The sequence below is a fragment of the Gouania willdenowi genome, chromosome 3 (genome assembly GCF_900634775.1).
Source record: "Gouania willdenowi chromosome 3, fGouWil2.1, whole genome shotgun sequence".
Classification (NCBI taxonomy): Eukaryota; Metazoa; Chordata; class Actinopteri; order Blenniiformes; family Gobiesocidae; genus Gouania; species Gouania willdenowi.
This window is the reverse complement of record NC_041046.1, coordinates 39,157,998-39,176,445: the sequence shown is the minus strand read 5'-3', so window position 1 is coordinate 39,176,445 and position 18,448 is coordinate 39,157,998. Positions and strand designations below refer to the sequence as shown.

At 40.1% G+C, this 18,448-nt stretch overlaps 1 pseudogene; it reads right to left on the bottom strand.

Moving 5' to 3' along the window:
- Positions 1–3,309: 3,309 nt before the first annotated feature.
- LOC114480271 (coagulation factor X-like) lies at positions 3,310–10,122 on the bottom strand (annotated as a pseudogene).
- Positions 10,123–18,448: the final 8,326 nt, after the last annotated feature.

Here is an 18,448-nt window from a genome sequence, read left to right as displayed (position 1 = left end):
ATACCATGCACTTTGATACTGATGGACTTTTTGAAAATGGGACAAAGGAAGTTGCAAAATGGCCAAAGAATATAGGTAATAAGGGGTTAAAAGGTTTCCCCTTTTCAGGTTTTCTGGGGGAATATTAATTAAATTTAGGACATAAAGATCCATATGTGACTTAATAACAGCTTCTATGTGGTGTCCTTTGATAATGTAGTGGGCTGGTCTGGACACAAAATGCCAGGGCTGATTTTTTGTCCCAGTCCACCACTGGACAGGAAATGTATTAAGCCAACTTAGACCTCGATGTAGCAGGTGTGTTTTTATTCAGCTCAAACAAGGTCTAATTTGTATCATTAAGTAAGACCATGAAATGTCCTAAAAGATAAACCAACATGTTCAGATAATCTAAAAGACTCATTATGGAACCTCCATGAACTCTGGTGTTTTCCACTGTCTGTTATCTGAAGCACATGAAACAGCTTTATGTGGCTCTGCTGCGATGATGTCAGTCCCACGGTGTGATGTGGCTCAGGGTGAGATGTTTGTGCTGTCATAACGGTCTGTAAACATCCTCCATCCACAGCGAGGAAGAGGAGGGGGGAGTCCTGATAATTGTGTTTAATTCATCACTCAAGGTGGAGGCTCACCTCTGGGCACCCCGCCTCCATCACCTCTTCAGCCGCTGCTTTAATGGTTGCAGCCCAGGGAGGAAATGGAAATCAACTGAGCTCATAATGAATGGAGGACATTAAACTTCTCACACACACAGACCATATCTGTGGGCTCTTCTCCTTTTTTCTTGGTTATTGGCGTGTTGCAACCAACTTGAAAGGTGCATATCACCACCTTTACTTTACCATTACTTTCCCATTCTCTGTGGGTTTACCAGGCCTTCTCCTTTATAGCTGCAGTATAATGGCATGTTCACACCAAATGCATCCAAAGCGTCAACAGCATCAGGTTTACATAGACAATATATGGTAGATGCGCTTCTAGGCAGCGTCAGAGGTCCCGCGCCTCCTGTGCGGCTTGTTTTGAAGGTTAGAGATTTCAAGCTTTTGACGTGCGTCCGGCGCCTCCAATGCGGCTGACGCTGGAGTTGGATTGTTGAACTTTTGGGGCAGATCACAGCATGTCGACCAATCAGGAACTTTCCCCAACCGTGACATCTTCGGAATAATGAACAAAAAACACTAACTGGATGCGGAGACAGCCACTCTTCTGCTGGAATAGAGTGTTTGTATTTGGTGTCCTGGTAGGAGATGCAAGCACCGATGCGGGCCAGCAGGTCGTCAAACTGGGCACGGGAGAGACGGAAGTAGCGCTGAAAGCGACTCTCGTCCGAGCGCAGCTCTGGTGAATTCAGAAACGGCACCGAGGTGCAAATAAAGCCAAGTCACTCTCTTGATAATGTAGAGCCGATAAACGGGGGTTGTAGGGGGCGTGTTCACCAAGGAACTTCAAACTTTATTCTCCATTCAACCACACTTTTCTATAGCCCTCTGACATCACAGTGCACACACTGAGTCACACCAAAATACATCCAACCGGAAACACTGCCTTCTCAACATATTAATGTTCCCCATCACTTCACAGTCACAGGGTGAATTATGAACGTAACTCATCGCAACAATATCATCCATTCTATGAACACCACCAGCAATAGAGAAGACCCTCCCCTTGACGCGACCTCTTCCCAACTTGCTTAGACGCCTGTCCCGAGCATCTTTGATGCTGGTGACAGCAGTTTTTTTTTGCTGCATTTGATCAAAAATCCATGCTAACCTTTGAGCATATTGTAATTCAAAGTTTTCTCAGAGGACAAAGGACCTCTACTCCTTCTCTTGGCTCTGTATTTGAGCTTTAGAAATGCAGGAGTGTGATGCTACTTTTCAGCCAATCAGAGATCTTTTCACAAACAGAGTGGTCCACGGGCTGTTTTGTCAACATTGGCTGCTTGACTTAAGTGACGCATCTTGTCAAAAGTACAATGGCTGGTGTTTCAGGAGAAGTCTCCATTGCAGTGTTTGGCACAGCGGTTACAAGGCAAAGCAAGTGGAAACAGATTTTTATCTGATGGACTGAGCTACATTAATTGGCTGATAAAACCTGCGTGCGTCGGGCGCTTTCAGATTGATAAATTAATTAATTAATTCAATCATGTATTCTGTGGTGATGCAGAGAGCCTCAGTCCTGAAAGATAATATAAAATATAAATTTTGTCCACCTTATGATGTAGGCTGATCTGTATGAACACAGCATCAGAGTCGCAGACAAGGTAAAAGTAAAAGTGAAACTGGTCAGAGTGTCTGTTTATTGTAATCTCACTAATTTAAGCATTAACACTCATCAATACCTGCATTCATCACTTCCTGCTTTTACTGCAGCAACAGTGTTGTTGGTCTGAATTATGGATTTTAATTCTTCATATTTGTAAATAATTATTACTCAATTGTGACGTAAGTTACTCTACAGTTTATCCGTGATTGTGGTTTGTCCGATGCTGCAATCTCCACCTCTGTCATAAAAAAAGCGCATGTGGAAAGGCTAAAATCAACTCGCCTAAATTTGTGAGTTGTAATCGAGATTCGTAGTACAGCTTCTGCCTGATGGAGAATGTTTGGTTAGGTGAAGCCCACTCACCGAAATAAACCCAGAATATAATTATCTAGCTTCCGAGTATAGGCCCCGAGAGTTAATTTTTTGGTAAACAAAGACAAAGATTTAGGAACCAATCAAAACAGCAATAAGTTGCATTAAGGTTAACAAGTAAAAATGCAAATGAACAACAGAAGATCATGCAATTAAACAAGAACAAAGCGCAAAATTGGACGGATGCGTCAGAAAAACTAACATGTGGATTAGAAAGCCTAAGGGCCGAGAGCAGAGCCCTGAGGAACTCCAGCTGATAGAGACAAGTTGAAAGGTTTAATAGAAAACAGCTTAAATGAAAACAACACAGTACAAATATTAGGTTATTGTAATTAGTCAGGTTTTATTTAGATATCTGTACTGTATTTGAATATTTCTTTTGATGAAGACTTTTTACATTTACTTCTTTACATAAATATCTGTACTTTCTACTCCCTTGTTTGAAAAACATCCTTTTTCAAGTGTTTAGCTGAACAGGGAAGTAAGATGTGACTGTCAGAGAGAAAAGTATAAAACCCAGAGTGAAGAAAGAAAACGTAACCGCTGTAGAAGCTGCAAAGCCAGGTTTGGCGATTTTCCACCATTTATCTAAGTTTCTCTTGCATTTTAACACACACATCACATGTACTATTGCTGAAACAAATGATGTTTGTGCTCTCGATCATCAGGTTTTTAAAGTGTCAGCCTCCTGATTGGACTTGAGCGTCGCCGCCTGAAGCCATTTCTTCGGGCATCAAAACTTTGATGGCTGCGCGTATCCACAGTATATATTTGGACACTTGCGTGAACACGCTGTATTTCACGTTGGGAACGCAGCGGTCACCCCAGCTCACAATGCCAGTGATGAAGTACGTATCGCGGTACCGTGTGACGTGCGGGCCACCGCTGTCGCCTTGGCAGGTTCCCTTAGCAAAATGTTCGTAGCCGGCGCAGAACATGCGTGTGGTAATGCGCAGGTTACTGGATTCCACGCAGGTCATTCGGTCCATGAAAGGAAGGCTGAGACGCTGCAGCGTGGTTGAGGTTCGCGTGCTGAGAGAATCCAAACCGCTGATCATGCCGTATGGTTGCTTCATCAGGACCTTCAAACAGAGTGAGAAATATTCACTTAAGGAACAATGATTAAAACTGTAGAATAGGTTCTCAACATTGGGACATGGACCAGGTTTCAGTGCAGAGTGAGCTTTACCCTGGGCCTGAAAAAGAAACATTTTGAAGGAGATTATGAATGATTACAAAATAGCTATTTAATTTGTTCAAAATACAAATCCTTTATTTTCCTCTATTGATAATCATAATGTAATTATGCATTACAATATTTTATCTTTTGAATTGCGTTTTTATATTTAATTTGAAAATTGCTAGAAATTGTCATGTTATTGGTTGAAGATAGTTAGAAATCATTGAGGGGTCTGGTTGTCGTGGACCCATTACAGTCATTGTGGTAAAAAAAAATAAAGCAATTCAAAGGTACTGAACTTTGACTTTACACATTTTAAGTACTAGTCTCATCTCAGTCTGTGTTAAATTCTGTGAAACACGAAATCGCAGTAAATTAACTGAGAAGTTCTGCACTTGACAGTGTTGCATCTTTCATCATTGAAGCAAATATTGCAATGTATCATGGGATTTTCTTGCAATGCTTCGACATTCTTAGCAATTGCTGCATCGCGGTAACATTGTCTTCATGAACCATATATTACATATGGTATCATGAAGTATTCTGTGATTTCCACCCCTTTACAACAGCATGAGCCATATTCACTTTTCAAATAACACAGGCTCCACAAACAACCTGCACAAACACATGAGAACAGCGCATCCATCAGCGACTTTACCTGGACCTTTAGTATTTAACAGGCTATCATTGATTATACATATACAAATACGACTATTATATTTACTTTTTAGAAATAAATTAATGCAGGCAACAAAAAGTTGAAGAACTGTTCACATGATTTAGAGAGTATATTTACCACAATTATGTTTAAAAGGTTAAATGCATGTCGACTATAATTTAAATTGGAGCCTTAAATCTGTGAAAGGTGTAAAATGTCACCTTTTCTGCAAAGGATTTCTCAGGGATGCATGCTGGGAGGATGAACCTGCTGAACTGTATTGGCTGTATGAGTTTGATGAGAGCGATGTCGTTGTGGTAAGTTTCCGCTCGGTAGTGACTGTGAACGACGATGGTTTCTATGAGATGCATGCTTTCGTTCCCGTCGTTCACCAGAGTGTTGACCTCACCTGGAGTACAAGCAAAGTCAACAACCTTTAAAATGCACAACAAGGCCTATGATTGGCAGGTCGGTACGTACCCAGCTTCACGTGGATGAAATGCGATTGGTTCACGCAGTGAGCTGCGGTCAGGATGATGTATTTGTTAAGGATGGTTCCTCCGCAGAAGACGAGGCCGGCCTCGTTCAGTAAGAGAGCCTGAGAGGAAATGAATTGTAAATAACACAGACCCATAAATAATAAACAATCGCTAAACTGCATTGACAGAGAAAAAATGCACGCGCGAATGCTGTTGCTGCATTCTTGAATGTTAAAGGTGCAGTCCGCGACTCTCAGATCCCTCTCTCCCCCTCCCTCCCCGCTGCGCTCTAGCCCTGCCTCCAAACTATCCAAAGTCCCTCCCTCAGAGGAGCTAACAAGCAAATGTTAGTCCGACAACAACAGATCACAGTAATATAACATGCTCTGTTAAAAGCAGAGCATGTTAGAGCATGTGCAGAGCTTCTCTCTATGTGCCACACCTCAGCAGCAGCAACAACACAACAAAACACCCTGAGAGCTCACAACACACCACAAAATGACGAATGCCACAAAGCACAACTAAACGAAAGTGCACACAAATACAAATCCCACAACACAACACGAAAGCTCACAACACAACAGGAAAGCGGTCCAGTAAAAATCCACGAAGAAGAGTGACGCAAAGGATCAGGCCGGTGAAAGGATCGTCACTCTTCTTCGTGGATTTTTTATGTACCTCCATTATCGTCACTTCTTCGGGGATTTTTCCTGGACTGTTTTCGTGTTGTGGAGTTTGTATTTGTGTGCGCTTTGTGGCGTTCGTCATCCTGTGTTGTGTTGTGAGCTCTCAGGGCGTTTTGTGTTGTGAGATTTTATGGCCACCATATTATGTGACTTGTATCTTTACAAATGTTCCATGAATTGCATTGTGGGATTTAGAGTCTTTGAATAATAAAGACGATACCGAAGCGGAAAAGTGTCTTTAAGAAGTGTTTTTACTTCATTCTTATCGTGATTTCTTGTGTTTCTTTCCCAAACAAGAAAGACAGTAATTTATTTGACGTAATTTTGTTTTGCTTTGTTTCCTGTTTGGCTCTTCCCTGTGATATGACGCCACGCCGATCTTGACTGTATTTGGGTGTTTCCAAGAAGTCACAATATCAACTTCCACCATTTTTATCAGCGACTTTCAATCCGTCAATCAAAGCCACCTGCCCGCCTCAGTGATGGGAACCTATCGCCACGGAGAGACCCTGCATATAATTCATGGTAAAAATCTAAATGAATCAAGTGCCAAAAAATACAAAATATGAAAAATACAGTGTTTGAGAAGAAAAAAAAACAGAGTAATGAACTATATTATTTGCAATATTATTAAGTGAACCAAAGTTTCTTCAGTGTTGGGGCTACATTTTGGTGATGGGTGATGGATAGATGAATGAAACGAAAGACAGAAAGAAAATGAAGCAGAAAAACAATAGGTTCTCAGCAGCTTATGCTGTCTGGCCACTAATAATTCCATCCATTTATCCATCTTCTGACCTGCTTGCTCCTTTTTTCAGGGTCACAGGAAGTCTGCTGGTGCCCAGCTCTCATTGAGCGTTAGGCAGCGTACCCCCACTCACGCTCACATTCACTCCTACAGGCAAGTAAGAGACTCCAATAATCCTAAAAGTCATGTTTTTCGAAGCTGTAGTACCCGGAAAAAACCCTCGCAAGCACGGGGAGAACATGCAAACTCTACACAGAAAGGACCAAAGTGTCCACCCAGGGCTTGAACCCAGGACCTTGTTGCTGTGTGCCTTATGATACCAATAAAGACTCTAACCATTGAATAATATATAATGTAATGATAACTACAAATAGCTTGTCATGTGACCTTGAAAAGCCCTTGAGAGAAGACATTAGACTCCTCTGAATTTAACATGTTGCTGTTACCTGCCATGGACATTCTCCTGGTAGACAATCCTGTCCGTTGAGGACCATCTCCTCATCAAGGATAAATTTGCTGTTATGATACGTGAAGGACGGCTGGTCGTCGTTCACGTTCTGATGTTCTGCGTTTGTGACGTTGGACGTGGTCTCATTTCCTATGTTTACATTATTCCTGAAAATGGGCCGCATGTTGAAGATGGAACCACATTTAAAGGGCTCTGTGTAGAGAAACACAACGTTCATAGTGGGATCTGCAAGAAACGAATGCAGGAAACTTTTGTTGTTGACGTCACCAACCGGTGGAGTCGCAGGATTTATTATCCGAACCCAGGAAGTATCCGTCAGCACAGTAACACTTAACACTTTCTCCGACAATGTCACAAAAGTGTTCACAACCGCCATTGCCGTACTCACACTGCTTCTGGAGTTCTGGAAAACAATCGATTCAGAAAAACGCTGACTTTCAAACTGTCTCAAAAATCTCAATATCGCAAAGGAACGTGAAAAACATCTAAACAACCACTCATTGGTAAACATCTAGAGCTTCAATTGAAAAATCTATATGACGGTAGGGATATGCTGACACTGACACATCCTGAGACGTGTGCTCAAAAAATACATAGTTTCAGGCCTTGTCCACACGTAGCCGGTATCTTCTAAAACAAATATATTTTTCTACAGTTTGGCCTGTCATCCACACAAAAACGCAGGATAAGATCATTAAAAACAGGGCTTTTAGAAAACTCCAACCAAAGTGAAGATTTGGAAAGACTTCGGTTTTGCGTTTGAGTGTGGACATATAGTAGATAATGGGAGTTTTAAGTTTCCTAAACATCACAGGGACTGTGCTTATCGGCATTGGTGTGGGGTAGCGATGCCTGGTTGGGGTGCTTGGGTATGACTACTTGTCAGTCTGTGGCTGGCGGGGTGGCCCTGCTTGGACGGTTGATGGCATCCTCTCTCGTCGGGGGCGCCAGGGCCACCTTCCTGTGGACAGTGTAGTATCGTGGGGCTGTGCAAGCCTGTGCTGGTCCTGGTGCGGGCGCCGGTTTCTCTGCTGTGCGGTCGCTCTCTGTTGTGGCGGGGCGGGCCTCTTGGGGCCAGCATGCGGCGGGAGCCGCCCCCTGGACCGTGGGGGTGTGGCTGTTGCTCCCCTGTGCCTGGGGAGTGAGGGGTGCCGCCATGCTGCGTGGGGCCGGTATGGTTCGGGGGGACCGCAGTGCCACGTGGCGTCTGCGCCATCTACCCTCTCCGGTGGCCCACTGTTTGGACGGGCCGGGCTCACACCAGACAAGCGTCCTACATGGTCTCAAACATTGTTGGGGAGGTGTGTAAAGCTATAACAGTGCACTTGGGACCCCAATACATAAGCCTGCCAACAACAGAGAGTGACGTCACGTCCATTCACTTGTGGATAGCACATTTATGCTGTTTTGTGTGGATGGATTGTTTTTTTAAAACGATGTGGGGACATATCTTTGTTTTCAATTGGAGGAGGGTGGATGTACGTCTATAAAAATATCCAGCTACGTGTGGACAAGGCCTTAGCCTCAACCAACAGATGTAATCAATTAATGAGGCAGCTTTGTACATACATTTGTTTAATGCAACATGTGACGAGTGGCAGTATTTGAAGCAGAGCCTAGTAATCCCATAGTATTTGGACAGGTGAGTACAAAAATCACTAGTCATCACTAGCATTATGTGGTTTATTAACTCTTCCTGCTCCATGTATTTCACCTATTTCACAGTTGGAGCCTTCGTATCCTGTTTGGCATTGACACGCGTACGTGCCTATCCCGTCTTTGCAGACTCCGTCGTGGGCGCATGGCTGTGACTCGCATGCATCGCCGTCTACAGACATAACAGAGACACAAAAGTTTCCATATAGGGGTGAAAGTTGGAACGGTACTGTTGTAAATGTTTTAGCTACAATGTTTCAGTGAAAATAAACATTTAAAGATGGTTAATTTAATACTAAAACTTTATCACGTGCAGCAGTATTTAACACTATAACTACATCTATTACAGGATCACGTGATTGACTAGGATCAATCAACTCCACTACTCCATACCCAAATACATACAGTATGCATTCAGCTGAAAAAAAGTGGGTTTGGGGTTTAGTTACTCTTTAAGGATTGTTTATTTGTGTTCTGTTGATTTTCAAATTGTTTCATGGACTTGGTTATTTTGTAGTTGGTTGAGGTTTTGGGTTTTTTTTTTTACTTATGTCAGAGTTTATGTTGTGCATTGTTGTTGTTTTAGAACTTATCCAACAGTCACAGCTGCAAACACAAAACAGAAAATTAATGAGTACTTCAGTTCAGTTCAGGAAATCAGTTTTCTATAGAGGATGCATGAAGTTTCATTTAATTCACAATAAACTTGTAAAGTATAGTAAAGTATTTTACTGTTTTACTTCTTTTAAAGTATTTTAAAATTAAAATAATTATGTAGAAAATATGTTAAAGTATTTTACTCTGTTACTGTTCAAAATGACTGTACTTTATACAGTCAAAGACTGCTGATATGCTTCTTACCAATGTAAACAGTCCAGAACTCAAGCTGAAAAAAAGAAAACCAAAGAGTGATGGTCAGCGACTGTTTGTGTGGACGATACAAATGTTTTGAAGGTTTAAAAAGACACTGCAGCATGGGTCGATGATCAAGATATTTACAATTTTTGCATAATTATTTTACAAGTAAGTCACACCCCTCTATAAGTTGCATGTCCTAATGTCAATGTGGATAGTTTGGCTCCTCTTGTCAGCGCTGCATTGACTGATCCACATAGTAGAGGACACACCTAACATTTAAAGGTAAAGTCTTAGTACACTACCACATTATATTGTTAAAAAACTTTTTTTTTTTTTCTACTTCAATGCATACCAGTGTCGAAACAAAAAACAGCCAATTCCAAAGTTGATAACTAGATGGCCTAAAAATGTACATAGTTGCTTTATTGTATAAGTTCACACCCTCAGTATTTAATGTTAACGAGACTTATACACCAGTAAATACTGTAAACGCAATGGGAAAAAGGTATTTTTGCACCGTTTTTTCCATGTCTTGAAAGATCTCTTTAGCCTCCTCAAAGCTACATCTCTCTTCAATGCACTCCCGCTCCATGTCCCCTTGTTTCATCTCTTCCAGAAAGGCGTTGGCTCGCCTCTGACGTGCCAGCACCTGATTGGCTGCTGGACTGTCATAGAACACTGCAGAGAGATGGGAAACATTAGCCTTAGCATCTTCAAGTTGATTCCGTCCATCATTTTTGTATTTAATCATTGACTTTGCATTATATGGTGAGACTAGCTGGGTTTCCTTTTACAGATTTTCACAAAATAAAAGCAATATTTCTCAATGTTGACAAAGTGTAATTGCGCTCTGAACTTGTGTTGCCATTGAAGGCTGTTTTGTGCAGGAGCCTCGAAACTCCTTATAATAATTTTAATGTGTAAGTATAATGCTAAGAAAGGTCCTGGTCTTCTCTTCTGTCTACACGTAGTGCGCCATGTTTACTCGGAGAGGAGTGATCATGTGACCATGTACGTCACGCTCTGACGTATATTTGCAGAAAAGTCTTTCCATAGCACTTTTGCGACACATTTTAATACTGAAACATCTAAAATTCTTCCTCATGAAAGCGTAAAAACCTTTTAGCAATATTTGAGTGTTTTTTCAAAATTCAGGTGTTTCCATTACCAGTTTTTATTGCGCTAGATTTAGATTTTGAGCATTTCCAAAGGTAATGGAAACGCAGCTATTGACAGAAGTTTAAGTGGCTCTGTAGAGAAGGCTGGTCTGTGCAGGTGATGGAAAAAGACAAAGTTTAACATAAATAACTGATACAGTATTATGATTTTCTGAATGAGTTGTAAATGTGAGTATAACATTTTTTCCTTGCAATAAGCAGTATAGGCAGATGTTGATACTGTCGATACAGGGGGCACCACAGATAAAGGAAAAAAAAGTTAATTTTTCTTATATCTTTAACTATTCTTATATTTAACAGTAGTCAGATTTTTCACGTCACCCCAGAATACACAAGAGGTCTCTGTAAAAAAAAAAAAATAGTCATCTTTTGTGCAATTATCCTAATTATTTGTTTTAATATTGTTTTCAATAATATCTTATTGTTTGTAGTGTCTTTTGTTCATATCATTTTTATATGACTTATAACTGTTTTTTTTTTACATTTTGTGTCTTATTTTTTCTAATTATATATTTATTTTGTATATTTTCATATTTATTTTAATTATTTAAAATATATTGGTATTTATTATTTTATGTATATTACTTTCTTAGATAAATATTTTGATTGGATTCTTGTTTGCTAAATATAAAACAAAAGGTCAAAGATCATGGCAAAGGAGCACCACCTAAAATCTTTCCTAGGGCGCCAAATTGCTTAGGGCTGGCACTGCGCAAAAACACGCACCCACACACACCTGCACACACACACACCTACACACACACACCCACCCACCTACACACACACACCCACCCACCTACACACACACACCCACCCACCTACACACACCCACACCCACCTACACACCCACACCCACCTACACACCCACCTACACACCCACACCCACACCCACACACACACACTAAAAAATTCATATTCTGCGTACAGTGCAAATGTGTTTTATTTTGAAAAGCTGAACCTTTGGGATATGTGTGCTGTGATTGACTAGCATCAGTCTGTCGGCTCACACAAAGAAAAGAAACGTTGAATGCAGACATGAGGCTTGTGGTTAACTTAACATCTATGAGATAAAACATCATATTAACAATTGCCACACGAGTAAAAATGAAATAAAAACATTAAAGTTGTTTGCATGAAGGTGTCGTAAAGTTTTAAATACAAGTGTGAACAGACAGTGATTTGATTTTTGTTACTACTAATGTTTTTTTGGTCAATTATTTTCTGGTTAACAACAGATTAAATTAGAAGATTTTGTATAATTTACAATGAGAGAAAAGTGTGTATTAAGCAGAGGTGAGTTGAGTAATTGTTGTTGTGATTCTGGTCTCTAAAGTTGCCTTTTGTGATAGTTGTTAATGCTGATAATAACAATAATGATGATATCGTACCCTGAGCAGCAATGATTTGGAGTAGCAGGAGTGCAAGGGACGCTCGGACACAGGAGGACATGGTTCAGCTCAGCTCAGCTCAAAACCTGTGGGAATACTGGGAATACTGGAGTCAGACGCACACAGGCTACTGACCCCTCAATGGGTGGGGCTTCTCCACATGACTTTACGATGGGACTACTGATCCCAGAATGCACCGGGAACTATTGTATACTTTCAAGTTTATACATGAGATGTTTACTGTACCCAAGGGAACTGTGGTAAGATTTATTACCAAAAATAAACCTGGGGGTTAAAGTAACTAGTACCTTTTACATTGAGTACTATTTAATTGTGCTCCTTTTGACTTGTGCTTGAGTATTTTATGTATGACTTACTTGCACTTGTACTTGAGTACAATTTTAGTCCAGTAACAGTACTTTTACTTGAGTAGGAAATATCAGTACTCATTACACCTCTGTACACTACCACTACCAAATTTAGCTAAACTGGAATACTATTTCATGTCAGCTTTACTAGTAGGACTGAGAGGTGATTTTGAAGCTGCAGATGCAATAAAAATCACTTTAAACTCACGCTTGTAGAGGTCGACATGTTTGACAAACTGTGACAAAGTGATTACTCAAGGAAGTGTTCCATACACCATTTATACAGAAAAGCTGCACAAGTTGCTTCCTCAATTTTAAAGGAAAAAATAGCGACATATACTGGAAGATATGGTGAAACCCAAATAAAAAAGGCTGATAAGTTTAAAAAGGACCCACGATGAGTTTGAACAGCAGCTGTGTTTCCGTCACCCTTGGAAAAGCACGAAATCTAAATAGCGCAATAAGAACAGGAGATGGAAACACCTGAATTTTGAAAAAACACTCAAATATCTTCTAAATGTTTTTACGCTTTCATAAGGACGTTTTTCAGACGTTTCGATATTGCAATTACACGTTACAGAACATGACGTACCTGGTTGCATGACGTGATATGCTTTGAATTAAAAATGTCAGGAGATATAAGGAGATATAATTTCCTGAATAACCTTGTCTGAATAAACAAAACTTTAACAGTTATTTCAAATAGAAGAAAACATTTGCTGAAACGATACTTTAGAAATATTGCTTTTATTTTGCATAAAACTGTAATTGAAACACAGCTAGAAAAGCCTTGGTTTCAAAAGAAGAACAAAGTTTTCTATGTCTACGTCACGTGTCTCCTGGTCATCTGACTCCTTCCTTCTTCCTGCATCTTCTGTCATCTTCTCACCGTGCAAACATTGTCTGTTTGCTGTCCTGCCGTCATCTTCCTGCTGCTTGACGTTGCGTCTGGCCCTTTATGTCCCTGTCTGTCTCTGTGTGAGCTCCTTCCTCTTTAAAACACATATTAACATTGGGGATCACACACACACACACACACACCTTCTGCGATGATCACTCATCCTGCGGGGGACAAACACAATTAGAAGTGAGCAATCAGACACAGAGAGAAAGTCCTGACCTGTGCAGCTCGGCTCTGTCTAAGTGTCTGATGTCTCATTGAGTCAGTATCACAGTGTGAAAGACAAAGCTGCTGGAAATGAGGTAGAGACGTCGGCCGCCGCTGATTGGGCGCCGTTTAATTAGAATAATATCACGTCCGGCGTTAATAACAAGCCGGGGAATAAATAACGAGCCACGCGCTAATAGCTGCAGCACTAAAACTAGCTGAGTTGAAATGTGCCGAGGTCAGCGCTTCTTCCTGTTTACTCACGGGCCGCTGATCGGCCGCATATTGATGAGGAGGAGCGATCGGGCTGCTGGCAGAGGAAAGCTTTCCTGATTATTCATCTCTCCAGATACGTAAGGACAAAGTGAATTATGGCGGACTCTCGGCGGCTCGGCTTTAGGCTGGATTAGCTCCGTGATGGATGTGATTAGCTGTAGCGCTGCAAAGCTATACACGCATCTATTTATTTACCAATGATGGCAGAAGATGAAGTTCTCTAGGAGATTTGTTTCTCTACCCTGCGACACAACTGAGCCGACAAACAGCTCCACGCACACAGCCAGCAAAAGAACGATACAAAACTTTTGGAACTTTTAGTTTCAAAACACACACATAAAAAAAACACACACAAGAAACAAAAACAAGCACAAAGTTCCCATAACACCCAAATAACAAGAAAAGCTCAGAGATACAAAACCATCACTGAAAGTCACAAACAGAGAATAAAGACTGACAAAAAAAAAAAGAAATATTCCACACAACAAGAGACGCAAAACAAAGCTGTAGAAAAAGAGACAAGTCTAATAATAAACAATAAATAAACTCAGTTACACAACAGAACACAAACACAAAATACACACCTGGGAAAAGAAAAGCATTAAAAAACAATGATAGACAGAAACAGTAGAAATGATTAAATATCACAAAAAAATGATGAAGTAAATACTCAGGATGTGTTTGTCCTGACTGTGTGTGTATCAGTGTTAATTTTGAAATGTTGATTTAGTTTTAGTCATAGTCTTTTGACTAAAATGCAACTTAGTTTTTGTCCAAATGTAATCGTCAGGACTATTTCTGATCATAGTTTTTATAATCTAATTTAATTCAACTAAATGAACATAATCTGCTACAGATAAAGTCCACTAAAATATAAAGCATAAGAGTTTATGCATTTTTTAATAAGATTTAAAGGGACGGTGTCATGAAAAAAAATCACTTTTGCTACAGTGATATAGATCCTTTAGCCTCATTCGGAGGGTTAAAGTTGAAAAAGTTCTGTTTCCTCAATCCTTTGTTATTCTACATTTTGTAAAAAGTCAGCTCCAAACAGGCGAGTGTGATTTTCCCTGTGGATAGCAAAAGAAGATTGCTTTGGTGATCACAGATCTCCCCTGAAGTCAGCGTCTACAGACACGCCTACTCATGAATATGCATAAGTAGGCCCCAAAACAGCCCGTTTCTAAAACTGCTCAGAAAGTCACTTTTCAGAGGGCTAAAACTCTGGAAAACAGGCGAGTTTGGGGAAATAAGCCTCAAATACTACTTTATGTTGTTGGCAAAATACTGCATCGTTATGTGACAAAATTATAGTTTTGTTTTTGTTTCCGTCGTCGCTGAAAATGTCAGATAGATTTTGACATACTGTAGTTTCCTGACAGTAACATGTTTTTTTTAATTATTTTTTTAGTCAGTCTAATTATTGTCACTTAAAAAATGTAGTCGACAAAAATGTTTAATGGATAAAATTAACACTGATGTGTATGTGTTGTCCTGACTTTGTGTGTATCAGTGGTAGTTTTGACAGCAAATTTTCATTTGGTTTTAGTCTTGTGACTAAAATGCTTAGTTTTAGACCAACATTAGTCATCAGAACTATTTCAGTTATAGTTTAGTTTTATTCAACTAAATGAAAGTAAGATTTTAGACGACTACATTTTTACAATTTTATTTTTTAAGATTTAATTCTCATTAATCAACCTCATATTTGACAATATGTTTTTATTACTGTAGTCAACAAAAATATTAATACATTTTGACATCGTTTTCGTGACAGTGATATGTTTTTTTTTAAATATTTGTCTTAGTCTTATCATTGACAAAAATGATTTAGTCGACAAAATGAACACTGACGTGTGCGTTGTCCTGATGTTGATTGTTGTGTCTATGTTGTGTGTCCGTGTTGTACGGACTGTGTGTATCGGGGTTGTTTTAGTCATTGTATTTTGACTAAAATGCAACTTAGTTTTAGTCAAAACTTCAAGTCATCAGACTATTTCAGTTACAGTCTAGTTCTAGCAAACTAAATGAAAGTAAGATTTTAGTTGACTAAATCTGCTACAGATAGTCAACTAAAATCAATAGACACCTTGTGTGCCTGTTGTGCTTCAGTTACGTTCCAGCTCTGCTGGGTCTGTGCGGATAATCCTGAGCAGCTCGTCCTGGTAATGATGTGATTCCTGTTCTCTGAGAGAGCGGAGGACTTGAATTGTTCCGCTCGACCCACTCGTCCTCAGGAACGACCTAAACAAGATTAAAAAAACTCTGCATTCGGGTCTGGACTGAAACTTGGGATGTGATTGATGTTCCTACCTCAGAGCGAGGATGGGAAGAACACAAGCAACATCTGAGAGGATCGAGACGCATCCAGGACGAGTTTGTAGTAGGAATCAGACAAGAAGGATTTTGTGCACAAAAAAAATCTGTGTGGAAAAGAGTATTTGTATTTGTAAAAGACTATTTGTGTCTGCTAAATTTCTATTGTGTGTGTGAGAACTTTTCTCTTACAAGTACAAAACCATGATCCTGTTTTGACTGCATTTGTGGCCAGCCAATCAGAATTCAGCAGGAGATTACTAGACATTTCAGGCGACCCTACATGGGGTCACGAGTCCAAGGTTGAATAACCTAAATTATCCTCATGGTTGGATCCAGTAGGTGCTGGAGCTCAAGCTGCTTCAGGTTCCTGTTACGCAGGTGTTCCTACTGTTATGGCTGATATGTGTAAAAGAGCTGGAGGTGAATGGTTGAACATCAGCATTATGGAGCTGGTGAGAGCCGACATTTGAGTTGATACTACAGGAATGGGGCGGGTTAGTGTGATGAAGACGAGCCTGATGTTTGCTCGCTGCTCCTCCTGCATCTGCAGAACAACATCTTCATGTTTGATTCATGGCGTTCCCGCCTCTCATTGTGATCAACTGTTTGTCTCCATGAAGATGAATGAGTACAAGCGTTGGCCTCGAGACCATACACACCTTTGTCCTCGGGTCAGCGCCGCCGTTCCTCAGATCACGACATTACCAGTGGATTAATCCCAGTTCGCCCTGCTGTCACTTTCTGTCAGTTCTACTCACACTGTTAGAGTAAGTGCTTCACAATCCAGTTCATTGAAATCTGACGGAAACATGCTTTCTCCTGACCTGCCACTAGGAGGGACATTAAAAAAAAGAAAGGGTCTATTTGTACGGTTGCTGTACGGACAACCCCCAGTGCTATTGGTACGGTTACCAAAGTTAGGTTTAGGGCTAGGTTATAACCCAATATCGCAACAGTTTTAAGGGTTAGGGTTAGGTTTAGGGCAAGGTTTAGTTTTAGTCACGCGACCTAAACTGCCCAATGATTGACCTATCACGTGAGCTAAACTGACCAAATTGGAGTGCAGCATGTCGGTATATTGATACGGCAACCGTACGAATAGCCACTGTCTTTAAAAAATACCTTGATTAGGGGCAGGGCTCCTGGAGCAGTTAAGACACGCCCACTCTATACTATAAATCCTCCAATGATCTATACTGTGATGATAACATATCGCACATTCTTAGCAGTCACTCTGACATTTTACAACAAAATGTGCTAAATTAAAATACTTTGATTAAAATGTTGAGAGTTGGACCATGATTAATGCTTCAAACCCAAATACATGGTTTTGGGGTTTAGTTACTTTTGAAGCTCTACTAGCAACCAGTACATGTACTCAGTTTCTGTTGATGCATTAGAACACATTAACATTAAAGCCAAAAGTGTCACTATTACTGCTAGTGGACTAAAAAACGTTTACTAGTAAACTCTTTTTGGTTTACTAGTACTCCAAGTCTAGAACAAATAGAAGAACCAACCTAAAGCCTCAAAAGTTTGGGACCATTTCACTGAAAACTTTAAAAGAAAAACAAATGAATTAATATATATATATTTGTATTATGTACAGTACATTAAGAATTGTATTTTTTAGAATGATTTTGGGAAAACTGTATAGAAAACCAACCCCCACCCTGCAAAACTCCGGGTATGATCAAAGCAGTACAAATCTTTGTGGTAGTGAACATGTATTTACGTTTTCTACACTAAACATCTGCAGCTTTCAATATTTGCCGTGTGGCTGTCGTCAAAATGCAAACACCCTGTTGACACTTTACTCAGAGAGCAGGTGACATGAATATTTAATGGGCTGTAATCTAAAAACTGAGAGCCCCGGTGTGTCGGCTGTTTACAGCCCGTGGAGAAACAAAAAACAAAAAGAACACAGAAAAACAGGGAGTATCAGAGCTGAGCTTGGGGTGATACTCAGTTCATTTACAGGCAAACAAATGAGAGACAACAAAGCAAATAAATACAACATGTTCCCACATCACTAGTTTAGACGTCAGGAAACAACAGGTGATGAACAGGGTTAAGGAAACTAACCGTGAAACTAAGTGTGAGTCAAATATAAGGCTAGCTCCGCCCTAATGACTAACTTTATGAAACAACAAGAAATCAAGAAAAATGTACACATCCGTAGCACATCCATAGGGCCTTCGATTTTTTTTTAGGAATGACTGAATTCACTTTCAGAAATGGAAATGGCAATATTGTAATTACTATACTTTTGTATTATTATTTTTAATATTATTTTTTTGAATCAAGCACAAATTACAAAATGACAGACTAAACCCTCACCTACATGTTTTGGGACAATTACGCATTTCCACGATGTTTCTTACCATAAAACGGGTAGCCTAACGTCTAACAAGTGTAGCAAAAACAAACGTAAATGTCA